At 42.2% G+C, this 11,033-nt stretch overlaps 2 long non-coding RNA genes across 3 annotated transcripts; one reads left to right on the forward strand and one right to left on the reverse strand.

Annotated features, from left to right (window-relative positions):
• Positions 1-4,719: 4,719 nt before the first annotated feature.
• On the reverse strand, positions 4,720-8,778 carry LOC119500382. Of its 2 annotated transcripts, none has more exons than XR_005209616.1 (3): positions 8,611-8,778; positions 7,734-7,874; positions 4,720-6,225 (listed from the first exon to the last, which is right to left on the reverse strand). It is a non-coding gene; the product is annotated as an uncharacterized LOC119500382 (long non-coding RNA). The 2 variants fall into 2 exon arrangements; XR_005209620.1 differs by having other exon boundaries at positions 7,734-8,070.
• A 993-nt stretch (positions 8,779-9,771) lies between these two features.
• LOC119484599 lies at positions 9,772-10,405 on the forward strand. The gene is made up of 2 exons (XR_005206051.1): positions 9,772-9,953; positions 10,276-10,405. It is a non-coding gene; the product is annotated as an uncharacterized LOC119484599 (long non-coding RNA).
• Positions 10,406-11,033: the final 628 nt, after the last annotated feature.

The following is an 11,033-nucleotide window of genomic DNA, read 5'->3' on the forward strand; positions in this document are numbered from 1 at the left end:
ATTTGCAACTTCAGTGTCTCATGTTGGGCACGTGAATGTATGTGAAGGAAAATCTTAAATCTACTAATAGTGTGTTGCCATCGACGTTTTACACACATTTTCAATTTGTGTGTTCGGAGTTTTCGCTCATTTCATGCAAACAGTCTCTTTTAAAATTAAACTTCCAATGTAGTTTTACTTACGCAACAAAAGTACTAGTTAGTTAGTTTAGGAAAAGATCGTGGTTTGGGTTAAAATAAGTATCTTTGTTACGTCAAATGAGTATGTTTGTTACGTGACTGCTGTTGGTACGTAAATTACGTAACAAAACTACGGTAAAACAAGTCAACTAACTGTTTAGGTTTTTTGCAACAAAATGATTTGGTTATGGTTAGGGAAGTTTTAGGTGAATCTGGTGAACTCTTTGGCTGCCAATAACAAAATACAGTTTAAAAAAGGTTTCGTACTGTAGTGTTGCAGCGTGAATTAGCTCTCTAGTTAATTTAACAGCCCATGTAGATATTTTTTGACTGAACCGTACATGGATCTGCCACAAGTTTGTATTTATGACTTACAAACTGGTCTGCTGGAGCAAACAGTGGGCGCATTAAAGCAGCATGACTCTTCCTGCAAATCACTCCAGGGCAACCTGAGGTTTGTAAATGAGGAACACATAGAGGATAATGAAGTAAATATTGGAGTTATGGACCCACTGTGCAATCATTTAGCTTCAAGGTGTTGGCACAAGGTGTTTGGAGTATTTTTATTCACTATTTGCTTTGGATGGAAATCCAAAAATAATGGATTTCACCACTTCTGCTGTTTTGGAAAAGGTTGAACTACTGATGCAGCACCAGATTACTCTTTTTTTCACACAAATTTCCCCAGAGTTTCGGAACAAGGATGATATCTTTCTACTCTTTTTAGAGACTGTCCTCGCCAGAAAAACAACTTGCTTAGAATCGTCTATAAATGCTGAAAACAACATGTTTTTCCTGACGACCTCCTGCAGTCTTGTAAAAAATGACTGTCCTCTATCAGTAGCAAAGACAAAAATCATGCTATGGTGACTTCAACACTGCAGACTGTGTGCCTCGTCTTTGACCAAAAGTCAGTGATGTTGTTTTTTAATCATGAAGGCAATCTATCCCAAACCTTAAACCTGCAGTAACTCATCTTTTTGGGAAGCAGAAACAAGCTGTAGACACAGTATTGACCCATTATTATCTCCTCAAAAAGTTTTTATGGCTAACTTTTTAGCAAACAGTTTATTATTGAGACATCCAGCAGATACAGAGCAACATTATCACTCATTTGGAGACGTGTTTTTGTCCACCTGAGGAATAAAAGTCCAATACTCACTCTTTTAGATCTGATTTTGTCTTCATGAACTCCTGAGGGAAACATCTGGCTCGCACACCTGGCATTAGAATGCGTCTCCAGTGACCACTTGTGATCCGATCTCACTTCCCCGCTCCATATGCAAATAAACACAATACAGCAGACGTTGTGGCGTAATATTATACGAATGTCAGTAGTAATATCCTTATCTTACATATTCGTGAATTTTTATTAACATCAAAATATTATATATATATTATTTATTATTATATTATATATTATGTTAGGCAGGTTATTGTCTACCTCCCTGCCGCCGCCACCGCCACCTTTACCAGGCAACAGCAGTATACGGGGCTTCAGAAGCGGGGATGAGGGCGAGCGAGCTGGCGCCGACACGTCTCTGACAGAGTGATAATAATGCACTTCCTGTGTCTAGTCTGTAGATATGTAGCCTATAGATAAGATATGTAAGTGATAATGTACAGCGAGACGGTCATTGTTGTGAAATAAACAACATGAAGCGGAGGAGTCTTGCATCGACCTGGAGGGGTTTATTTTACTGGCTCGCTGTACAATCAATAATTTGACACAAAAACGGTCTGCCAGAGTCTGACATCAGAACTGCGCCCATAGCAACGGTCTGCTATTCAAAGCAGTGATCTGCTATAAAGAAGTAATAGACCGTAGAACGCCGTGATTGACCAATCAGAATCGAGTATTCAACAAATTGTTTTTAAATTGTAAATACATTTTAATAAAATAAAGTTGTACCGACAGAATACAGGAGAGCACAGGAGCCTTTTCCACGCTGCGAGGCAGACCAGCGCTTACGTCTGCCTGTCTATTCACATGAGAAGCTCAGAGACCCGCGGATCCTCAATGCGTCTTGAGTGCGTCCAGACCTGTACTCAGAGCTGTCCACTTGTGATCCGATCACTCAGGATGCATGTTAATGCCAGGTCTGAACAGGGCCTATGTTCATCATCTAGTCAACATATTGGTCTTATGTGCTGAGCACATATATGCTACAGGCTGTTAAACCAAAACAGCGAGCTGAAAGACAGTAAAAAGCTCCGTAGAGCTGAAGGGAACTGCAGGTGGGAGATAATTCCCACTACAAGCGCCTCCTTTCACACATTCCACTGTTAATTTAAAAGAAGTGGTATAGCAACTTTAACCCCGTAGTTTCCTCTGTCTTCATCCCGCCGATAGGTATGCCAGGTGAGCAAAGCACTCTGGGTCGTTTTGAATAACAATTTGTCATTTAGTTGTGCCGGCTTGTTTCCCTGTTGGGATATGTGGTCCTCATAATGATGGGAGGTACAAAGACATACAGAGGATAGGAAAAACAAATAGAAAGGAGAGCTGCTGGATTTCATTTAGACTTCCTGTCCATTCACCTGTTCTGCAGGCGTTCTGGGAGTACAGGGGACAAAACCTCATCAACAAGAGTCCACAGACATCCAGAGGATGTTACTGGTGGAGCAGGGACACCCAATGGCAGCTCGCGGAACTGCAACTGCTTCAGAAAACCAGATCCTCACTTTGACGCTGATGCAGTCGGGCTGATTTAAATCCTCTGAGACTGAGGTTGGATAAATACAATCACTCCTCAATCTAGACGTAATCAATCTGCTTTTATCAAACTTCTGATCACTACTCTGTGTGTGTGTGTGTGTCTGGTGTGTGTGTGTGTGTGTGTGTGTGTGTGTGTGTGTGTGTGTGTATGTGTGTGTGTGTGAGAATATCTGTCAAAGTCGGAGCCTCTATGACTGCTATCAGAAGTCTGATTCCAGCCCCGGCTGTCTCTGTTCTCTACAGGCTGTGTCAGCCGCTTGGGAGTTTGGGCAGACAGTGTTGTTGCGTAGATATCCAGACACCAGTCCGGGGCTGAGAGGGGGATTCCCTCGGGAGATAAGGGGAGCTTGACGGGTGACTGCGTCGCAGCATGACAGGGGCCAGTCTCCAGCCGTGGAAGACGTCTGGCTGTAAATTGTTCTTCATCTACAAAGTTGAGGGTCAAAAACTAAAGTTGTCTGGACTCACTGAGGGAGAGACATGCTCACATTTTAAACTATTTGTGCTCTCTATCTTTTATTTTAAAGATGTAGACATACTGAGCATATGTACTGTTCATTATATCTTTATTACTATAATCAGCGAATCAAATGACTTTGTGATTGCAAACCACATTTCCCATTTACAAAAACACCATTTGGGATTTACAAATAAATATGCTCTGGAAAATGATATGGATTGAAATATTTGTGCATTTAAACACACCAGGTGTTTTAAATCAAGCCAGCAGCGTGTCAATGTTGCACCGTTGTGGTTTTAAGAGAAATATCTCAACTACTATTGGATGGATTGGCATGAATTTTGGTACACAATAATGTTCCCCATAGAATGAATTGTAACTTTGGTCATCACTAAACTTTTCATTTAGCGCCGTCATGAGGTCATGGCATTCGGCGTTGTGATATTTGCACACATCCAAAAACCTGTTGATATCCAAGTCTTTCATAATGTTTAAAAGTAGGAGTGTTTCTCCTTCTTTTCTTTTGGGCATGCATCTCTGCAAACTGTCGGCTGGTTGGTTTGTGTACAACGCACATGGAGCTGGATGTGCAACAGGCAAGAGGCCGTGTGCCACAATCTGCCGTGAAATCCCCAATTGAGACGTATATTCTGAATACGCTGTATAGATGTCCAAATAATGCTCCTAAAATCTAAATAATATTGTCATATCCCACATGTCTTATTTGAAAAATGCTCCATTCGGAATAAGGGCCCTGACACACCAAGACGACGGTCGGCCAGTTTGAGGTCGTCGGTGAGCGTCTATCGGTTTCATTTTTGCTGTGTGTTCCGCACCGTCGACTCTAGTCTACCCGTGTCGGAGGCTTTTCGGTCCCCTTCGGTGCAAGAAATCACTCAAATCACAGCGAATCAGTGCACGACAAGAGAAACTGAAGTGAGGAAAGCAAGCAAACGAGTAAAGTCGATTGGAAAAACACAGAAGGCTCTTCTCATTTATATTTTCACAACGACATGACCAATCTGGAACGGAGCTAAGTGGTGAGTGAGAGTGGTGTGAAAATGGTCGGCAGTGTCCGCTTTATTTCATGCACGTATCATAACAACGGCTTGTATATCTGCCATCCTCGGCCTTAAGGGTCTCCCTTTTTGAATGATGAATACAGACTACCGCCGCCTGCTGGTGTGGAGAGTTATTTCCTCTCACGCAGGCGCAGAACGTACGTGTTAACTGGCCGTCGGCTGTCGTCTTTGTGGTGTGTTCGAGTGCAACTTTTTGGCCACAATCAATATATATGTATGAATATGTAAACATAGTCAATATATACATGTACACGTGTGTAGAAATTAATACCACATAGCTTCATCTAAACACCATATTTGTATTTTTTAGTGCCGATTCTCTTGTCTTCTTCTCATCGCTGCGCCTGTTAGATTTATTGGAATGTCTCCCCCCTCGTTTCACTGTGGATTCACACTTCCAAGGACATAAAAAGACAGAGTCTGTAATGATACATCCCTCGTCTCCCAGCAAGCAGACAGGAAGGAAATTTCACTGTCTTTCCAATTCTGATGCAATGTCTTATTCATTACAAGCCTATTGCAGCCTTTGGAGTGCCTCCCTCTCTTTTTTTTTTTCCCTTTTTAAATCCTCGAGGGAAATGCACATCTGATATGGACTGGAATTAAATTATTTTTTTTCAGGAGCTGACAATCTGGTGTTGTGGTGTGGCACGCCTTTAATGCGCTAAAATGGTAAAGCTCCCTATGGAAGTAGGTGCGCGCCGATGGAAACAATTCCCCCGGTGCTTCCCCTCATGCCGGGTGTTTGATTTGCTCTGGTTTTGTACTCTTTCATCCTCCCCTCTCTGGTACGTGGCGTGTACCCCATTCTTCCACCCTCATCTCTGTTTGTTCTGATAACGAGCATGGCGGCGCACACGGCCTGCCCGCAGAGAGACACACAGAGAGCAAAGAGAGAGAGAGAGAGAGAGAGAGAGAGAGAGGCAGGAGTGGAGAGAGAGAGAGAATGCTCGCTTTTCATAGGAGACTCCTTGTGTTCCACTTTTTGCCATAATGGCCTATTTGTGTACGACAATCTCCCTCCAACACCTCGCCTGTGATGCCGGGTTTATTTTAAAACAACGCAGAGCGCGCTTCCCCAGATGTAGTTATGCGCTCATTGTTTTAATGTGTGTGCCTGCATGTGTGTGTGTGTGTGTGTGTTTTTCCGACTATGTGGGAAGCCGACTCCCGCGCCTCTCATCTGTCAGCTCAGCGGGGTTGCTATGGGAACGACAAGAGGGCCGACGGAAGTAATGAAGATGCTCGAAATTGTTGCGAGGTGACCTTGAAAAAAAGCAGGAGCAGGTGAGATGCACGAGATGCAGCGTTGTCCATCATGTACACCGTCGTGGACTTATTTAAGAGAGGTTGCTGCTCTGAGCCGTTCAACCCACAATGCAATGCGACAAGTGTCTTTCTTGCTCGTCGAGTCACCGAGCTTGAACTTCTTTTAAAATGCTTCAGAGATGAGACGAGCAGATTCTTGTCTTCGCTGGGAGCTGTTCACTCATAAGCAGCAGATGCTTTCTTTAAAGTTACTGTGAGGAACTTTTAACTGGTTATGAAACAGTCTCAGTTTAATACGGAAGCCTCCATATGACCTATATAAGTAAACCATCAGTTAGAATACTGGATATTTCTATATTCTTAATGCTCGTCATCGGTGCCACCGGGTCGGATTCCGGCGATATTAGATGCAGGTTCACCAGAAACTCCTTCAGCTCAGACTCCAGCAGTCGTCGTAGTGTGAGTAACTTGACGTCATATCCGTTCTGTATCCGACTAAACCGTAGCAGCAGCGAGCTGAAACGAGAAAATAGAAAACGTTGGAGGGTCAGCGTGGATACGACCTGCACCCTCACATGTTAAATCCAGCGTGGTAAACACTACACATCCAGTAAAGGATGGAAACACTTTGGGTTTCACACATTAACAGGAAAAGCAGAGCTAGACATCACGACTAAAGCTGCATGCTAACTCCGTCACGGACAGGAAACGTTATCGTATCGCGGTAACGTTACGGTCGAGCCGGCCGTCGCTCTCGTCTCCGTGGTCAAATGGGCCGACGCTACAACTGTAGAGCACCCATATACTGACATTTATGTTCTCTGCATTGAAACGGCCCCGATGGAGCTGACCATGGATGGATAAAGAGAACAGAGCTGACGGGAGAGCTAGAGACCACCTTGGATAAGTTAGAGGAAGTAGACACGTGTGACTACATCCGTTTTTCAAAATAAGGTGTTATCAAAGGGAACTGTATATACAAAATACATCTATGGAAATAAGATTGATGGATTATATTCACCAGAAGTATAAAACATTACATGTCCCTTATAATTTAAAAGAAAATACCACTAATCTGTGATGGAAATGTCTTTAATGTTTGATTTTTGGGTTGCTAGAAAAAATTATGTAATAAATAATGCCTGACAATGACTGATATATTTTCCAGCCCTTCGCCTACGACCTGCAGTCGGAGCTTCGCCTCGCTGCCCTGCTGGGAGCCAACACCGACACCACGCTGCTGGAAGCCCAGGCCGTATTGCTGGGCCCGCTGGAGGGGAAGGGGAACCAGAACCAGGACTGCATGGGGCAGACTGTCAGACCCTGCTGCAGTAAAATGAGAAGTTTTCTAAAAGGGACTCTGGTGCTTGGAAACACTACCGCTTTTGTCCACAGGGACCGCCAAAATCCACACAAAATGAAAGTTCCTCGTATTAAGTATTCAAAATCCTCCTTCCATCTCAATCCGAGGCCCTGTTTTTACACACAGGAGATCACCAGAGTGCCGGGTATTAACACTCAGCTTCTAATCAGAGGCTGATGGAGTGGTGTGGCAGCCAGGTGGCGGCTCTTTCTGGAAAATAAAGTGCCATTAACTGATCAAGTAAAGCAGCCGAGATGCACGGCGACGAGAGGCAGCTGTACTCCCTAATGGAGAGGAACTGCTGATAAGTCCGTGTGTGCATGTAGGTGCCTGAGCGCTGCGAGCATGCTGTCGTGTATATGTGTGAAAAAAAGCTACATGCTTGTGTCTGTGTGTGCGTGTGTGTGTGTTGGCAGAGGAAATGAGGAATTGAGGTCAGAGCGAGTGCAGACCTACTTTGAGAGATTCCTGTTCGTTTGTTAATGTCAAGCAACCACTGATCCCACCTCCTCATTGTCTTGTTCAGATTGACCTCTGTGACCTCTGCATGTGTGTGTGTGTGTGTGTGTGTGTGTATGTGTGTGTTTGCGTGTGCATGTCCTCGCTACCTCCACACCAATCAACCACAGCACCGTTATTGATTGCGCTGCACTCCGCTCACCTTTCCACTTGTTTACTTGTTTCAGTGATTAGCCTGTCCCCCCCCCCCCCCCCCCCCCCCTAAAACAGGCTGAAGCTCATCACGACTGCTTTCCAATGGAAATGAAGGGGGGAAGCGCTCCGGGTAGGAAGGTCAGGGGAGCTGTGATGAAAAGAGAGGAGACGAGGGAACAAGGAAGTGAGGGAGTGAGGAGAGGAGAGAGAGAAGGAGGCGTGAAATCCCATGATGGATTCTGCTCAGCATCCTGAGGATTACAGCAACATCCACAACCTCCGGTGCAGCGGAAGGGAGCGCTGCTGATGTACACCAGCGCTTCTCAAAATGAAAATATCCAGCACTGGAAAGAAGACAGACTCTTTTATAAGATGGTTTGTTGAATATGATTAAATGTCAGGTTAGGTCATTTTAATATAACTGCTGTGGTATTGATCCATTTAATCAGACTTTAATCACAGAGTTAAAGGTAGACGACACCAGCTAAACCACATTGCATTCTTCTAAAGGATGATTTTGGGAAATTTTCTTCTTTCAATTTCCTTCCTTTCCTAAAACTATTTTGAATGTTTACATACATACATTTATTTATGCTATTATTATAGATCCCACTTCTCAGCATTTTGCAATTACTTATTTACACTGCGGTTATAGATTGTATGTCTTTAAGCCCTAGGGTGCTGGAAGGTGTGGTTCGCCTAGATACCCAAAATAAATCAAGAATAGCTCCACAACTACCAGATCTATCTGCATGATCTTGTTCTCTATGGATAGGTAAGACTTCAGGGAATTCATCCCCAGTGTCAGTAACATCGTGACTGTTACTATGTCTGAGAAAACTGTGATGAACCAAAAGGAACATTTACATTTAGTTTTTCCTCACCTAAAATGTTTTCTAGATCAGAGAGTGGATAAAACCATTATAGTAATGATGCCACTGAATTCATTCAGCAACTCCTTGACTACAACTGTGCCAAAGCAGATATAAATAACACAAAGCACATAGATTCTATAAAGGTTTTAGTGAGGATAGGACCAGGAGGACTCTCCATTTGGCACAAGTTTTCTACCTCTTGAAAGAGAATCTGGCTCTAAACTACTCCTGATATCCACTACAGGAGGCTATGTGACCACAATGGAGCCTTTGGCCATGACATTTACCCTGTGCATCATCACATTCTACCATTGTGCATCATCATATTCTACCATTGTGCATTATCACATTCTACCATTGTGCATTATCACATTCTACCATTGTGCATTATCACATTCTACCATTGTGCATTATCACATTCTACCATTGTGCATTATCACATTCTACCATTGTGCATCCTCACATTCTACCATTGTGCATCATCACATTCTACCATTGTGCATTATCACATTCTACCATTGTACATTATCACATTCTACCATTGTGCATCCTCACATTCTACCATTGTGCATCATCACATTCTACCATTGTGCATTATCATATTCTACCATTGTGCATTATCACATTCTACCATTGTGCATCCTCACATTCTACCATTGTGCATCATCACATTCTACCATTGTGCATTATCACATTCTACCATTGTGCAACATCACATTCTACCATTGTGCATCATCACATTCTACCACTGTGCATCATCACATTCTACCATTGTGCATCATCACATTCTACCATTGTGCATCATCACATCCTATCATTGTGCATCATCACATTCTACCATTGTGCATCATCACATTCTACCATTGTGCATTATCACATTCTACCATTGTGCATCATCACATTCTACCATTGTGCATCATCACATTCTACCACTGTGCATCATCACATTCTACCATTGTGCATCATCACATTCTACCATTGTGCACAGTATAACATCAATAAAAAACAAGTAAATTGTATAATTTTGACTCCAAATGGAGTAGTTTTATTATAAAAATGAAATATGATCAAGTAGATGATAACAAATAATATCAATAACAATGTAAATAAGATAACAAAAAAGAATCCAAAGTCAAGTATGTACATTCAATATAAAAACAGTCCAAATATTATAAAGTCAAAATATGTTGATTTTGTAACTAAAATATTGAAATCATTGGCAAACAAGTGTTGTTTTAGTAGCGTTAAGGCCTCGTCTTTTAGAGACCATTCAGAAAGAAAGACAGAAACCACAGCATTTAATGAAGTGTTTCAACACACAGCTCAGCAGAAGCCAGTACCGGGTCCGTCGGGTAAAAGAGGTTAATGCATATATCTGTAGATATTTCTTTCTCATTCTTATTTTTATTATTTACTTATATTTCTCTACATATATTGTGTTATACATTGTAGCATTATGTACATAATTTACATGTTACTTACTCCTTTATATCTATTTTACTATTTTCTTTATGTTTATATAACTGTAACGTTAAGGGATCAATAAAGTATTTCTGATTCTGATTCATGTTTACTAGCTCGCAGTCTTTTTTTATGTCTTTGCTTACTCATTGCAGTATATATATATATACATATATATATATATATATATTGGCACGTTTCCTCCACCTGTAGATCAGTGGAACGGAGTCACTCATAGAGAAACAGCTCCATAGCGCTACTAGAGGTCCAAAACCTCCACAGGGAACCTTTAATCTGTATAATTTAATTACATTCAGATATTAAAGATGATATCAAAGGAGAAGACTGAGAGCACGTGGTGTGTTGTTGGTGTGAGTGCTTGAGTGTGTGTGTGTGTGTGTGTGTTGTCATGGTGAACAGACAGCAGGTGGTCCTGAAGCTGGTGCAGGTTGTTACGAGTAGCTGCTCTTGTAAACATGGATTTTTGAATTCCTCTGAGAGTACAGTAGGAACAGAAGCATAAACAGTAGACAGGATTTAGAAATATGGAGGTCATGGCTCCTAATTCCCCCGAGCAGAAAGTTTGACCAGACGTTTCTGCAAACCACGGATACGTTGAATGTCGACGTTTTATGCAGAGCAAGTGACGCAGTACAGCGAGCGACCGTTACTGAAAGTTACGTGGTATAAATAACGAGTTTGACAAGCAAGAAACTCCACCAATGGTGGGTCGGAGAGGATGGGTCAAACAAACACAGGACTTTCATACAGGAGACCGCTGCTCATGTCCAAAAGTAGAACAGTGACTCTACGCTTGTTATGTAATGTTACATAAGAAAGTCTGCCAAGGACTTGTTATGTATTTATGTATTTACGCTAGTTACAGATCAAAGGCTGCAACAAAAATGGGAGACCAGACGAATTTTAAAATAGTAAAAGGCATAATTTATTTAACAAACTAACAATAAATA

This window comes from Sebastes umbrosus, chromosome 1 (assembly GCF_015220745.1).
Source record: "Sebastes umbrosus isolate fSebUmb1 chromosome 1, fSebUmb1.pri, whole genome shotgun sequence".
In the NCBI taxonomy this organism is placed as follows: Eukaryota; Metazoa; Chordata; class Actinopteri; order Perciformes; family Sebastidae; genus Sebastes; species Sebastes umbrosus.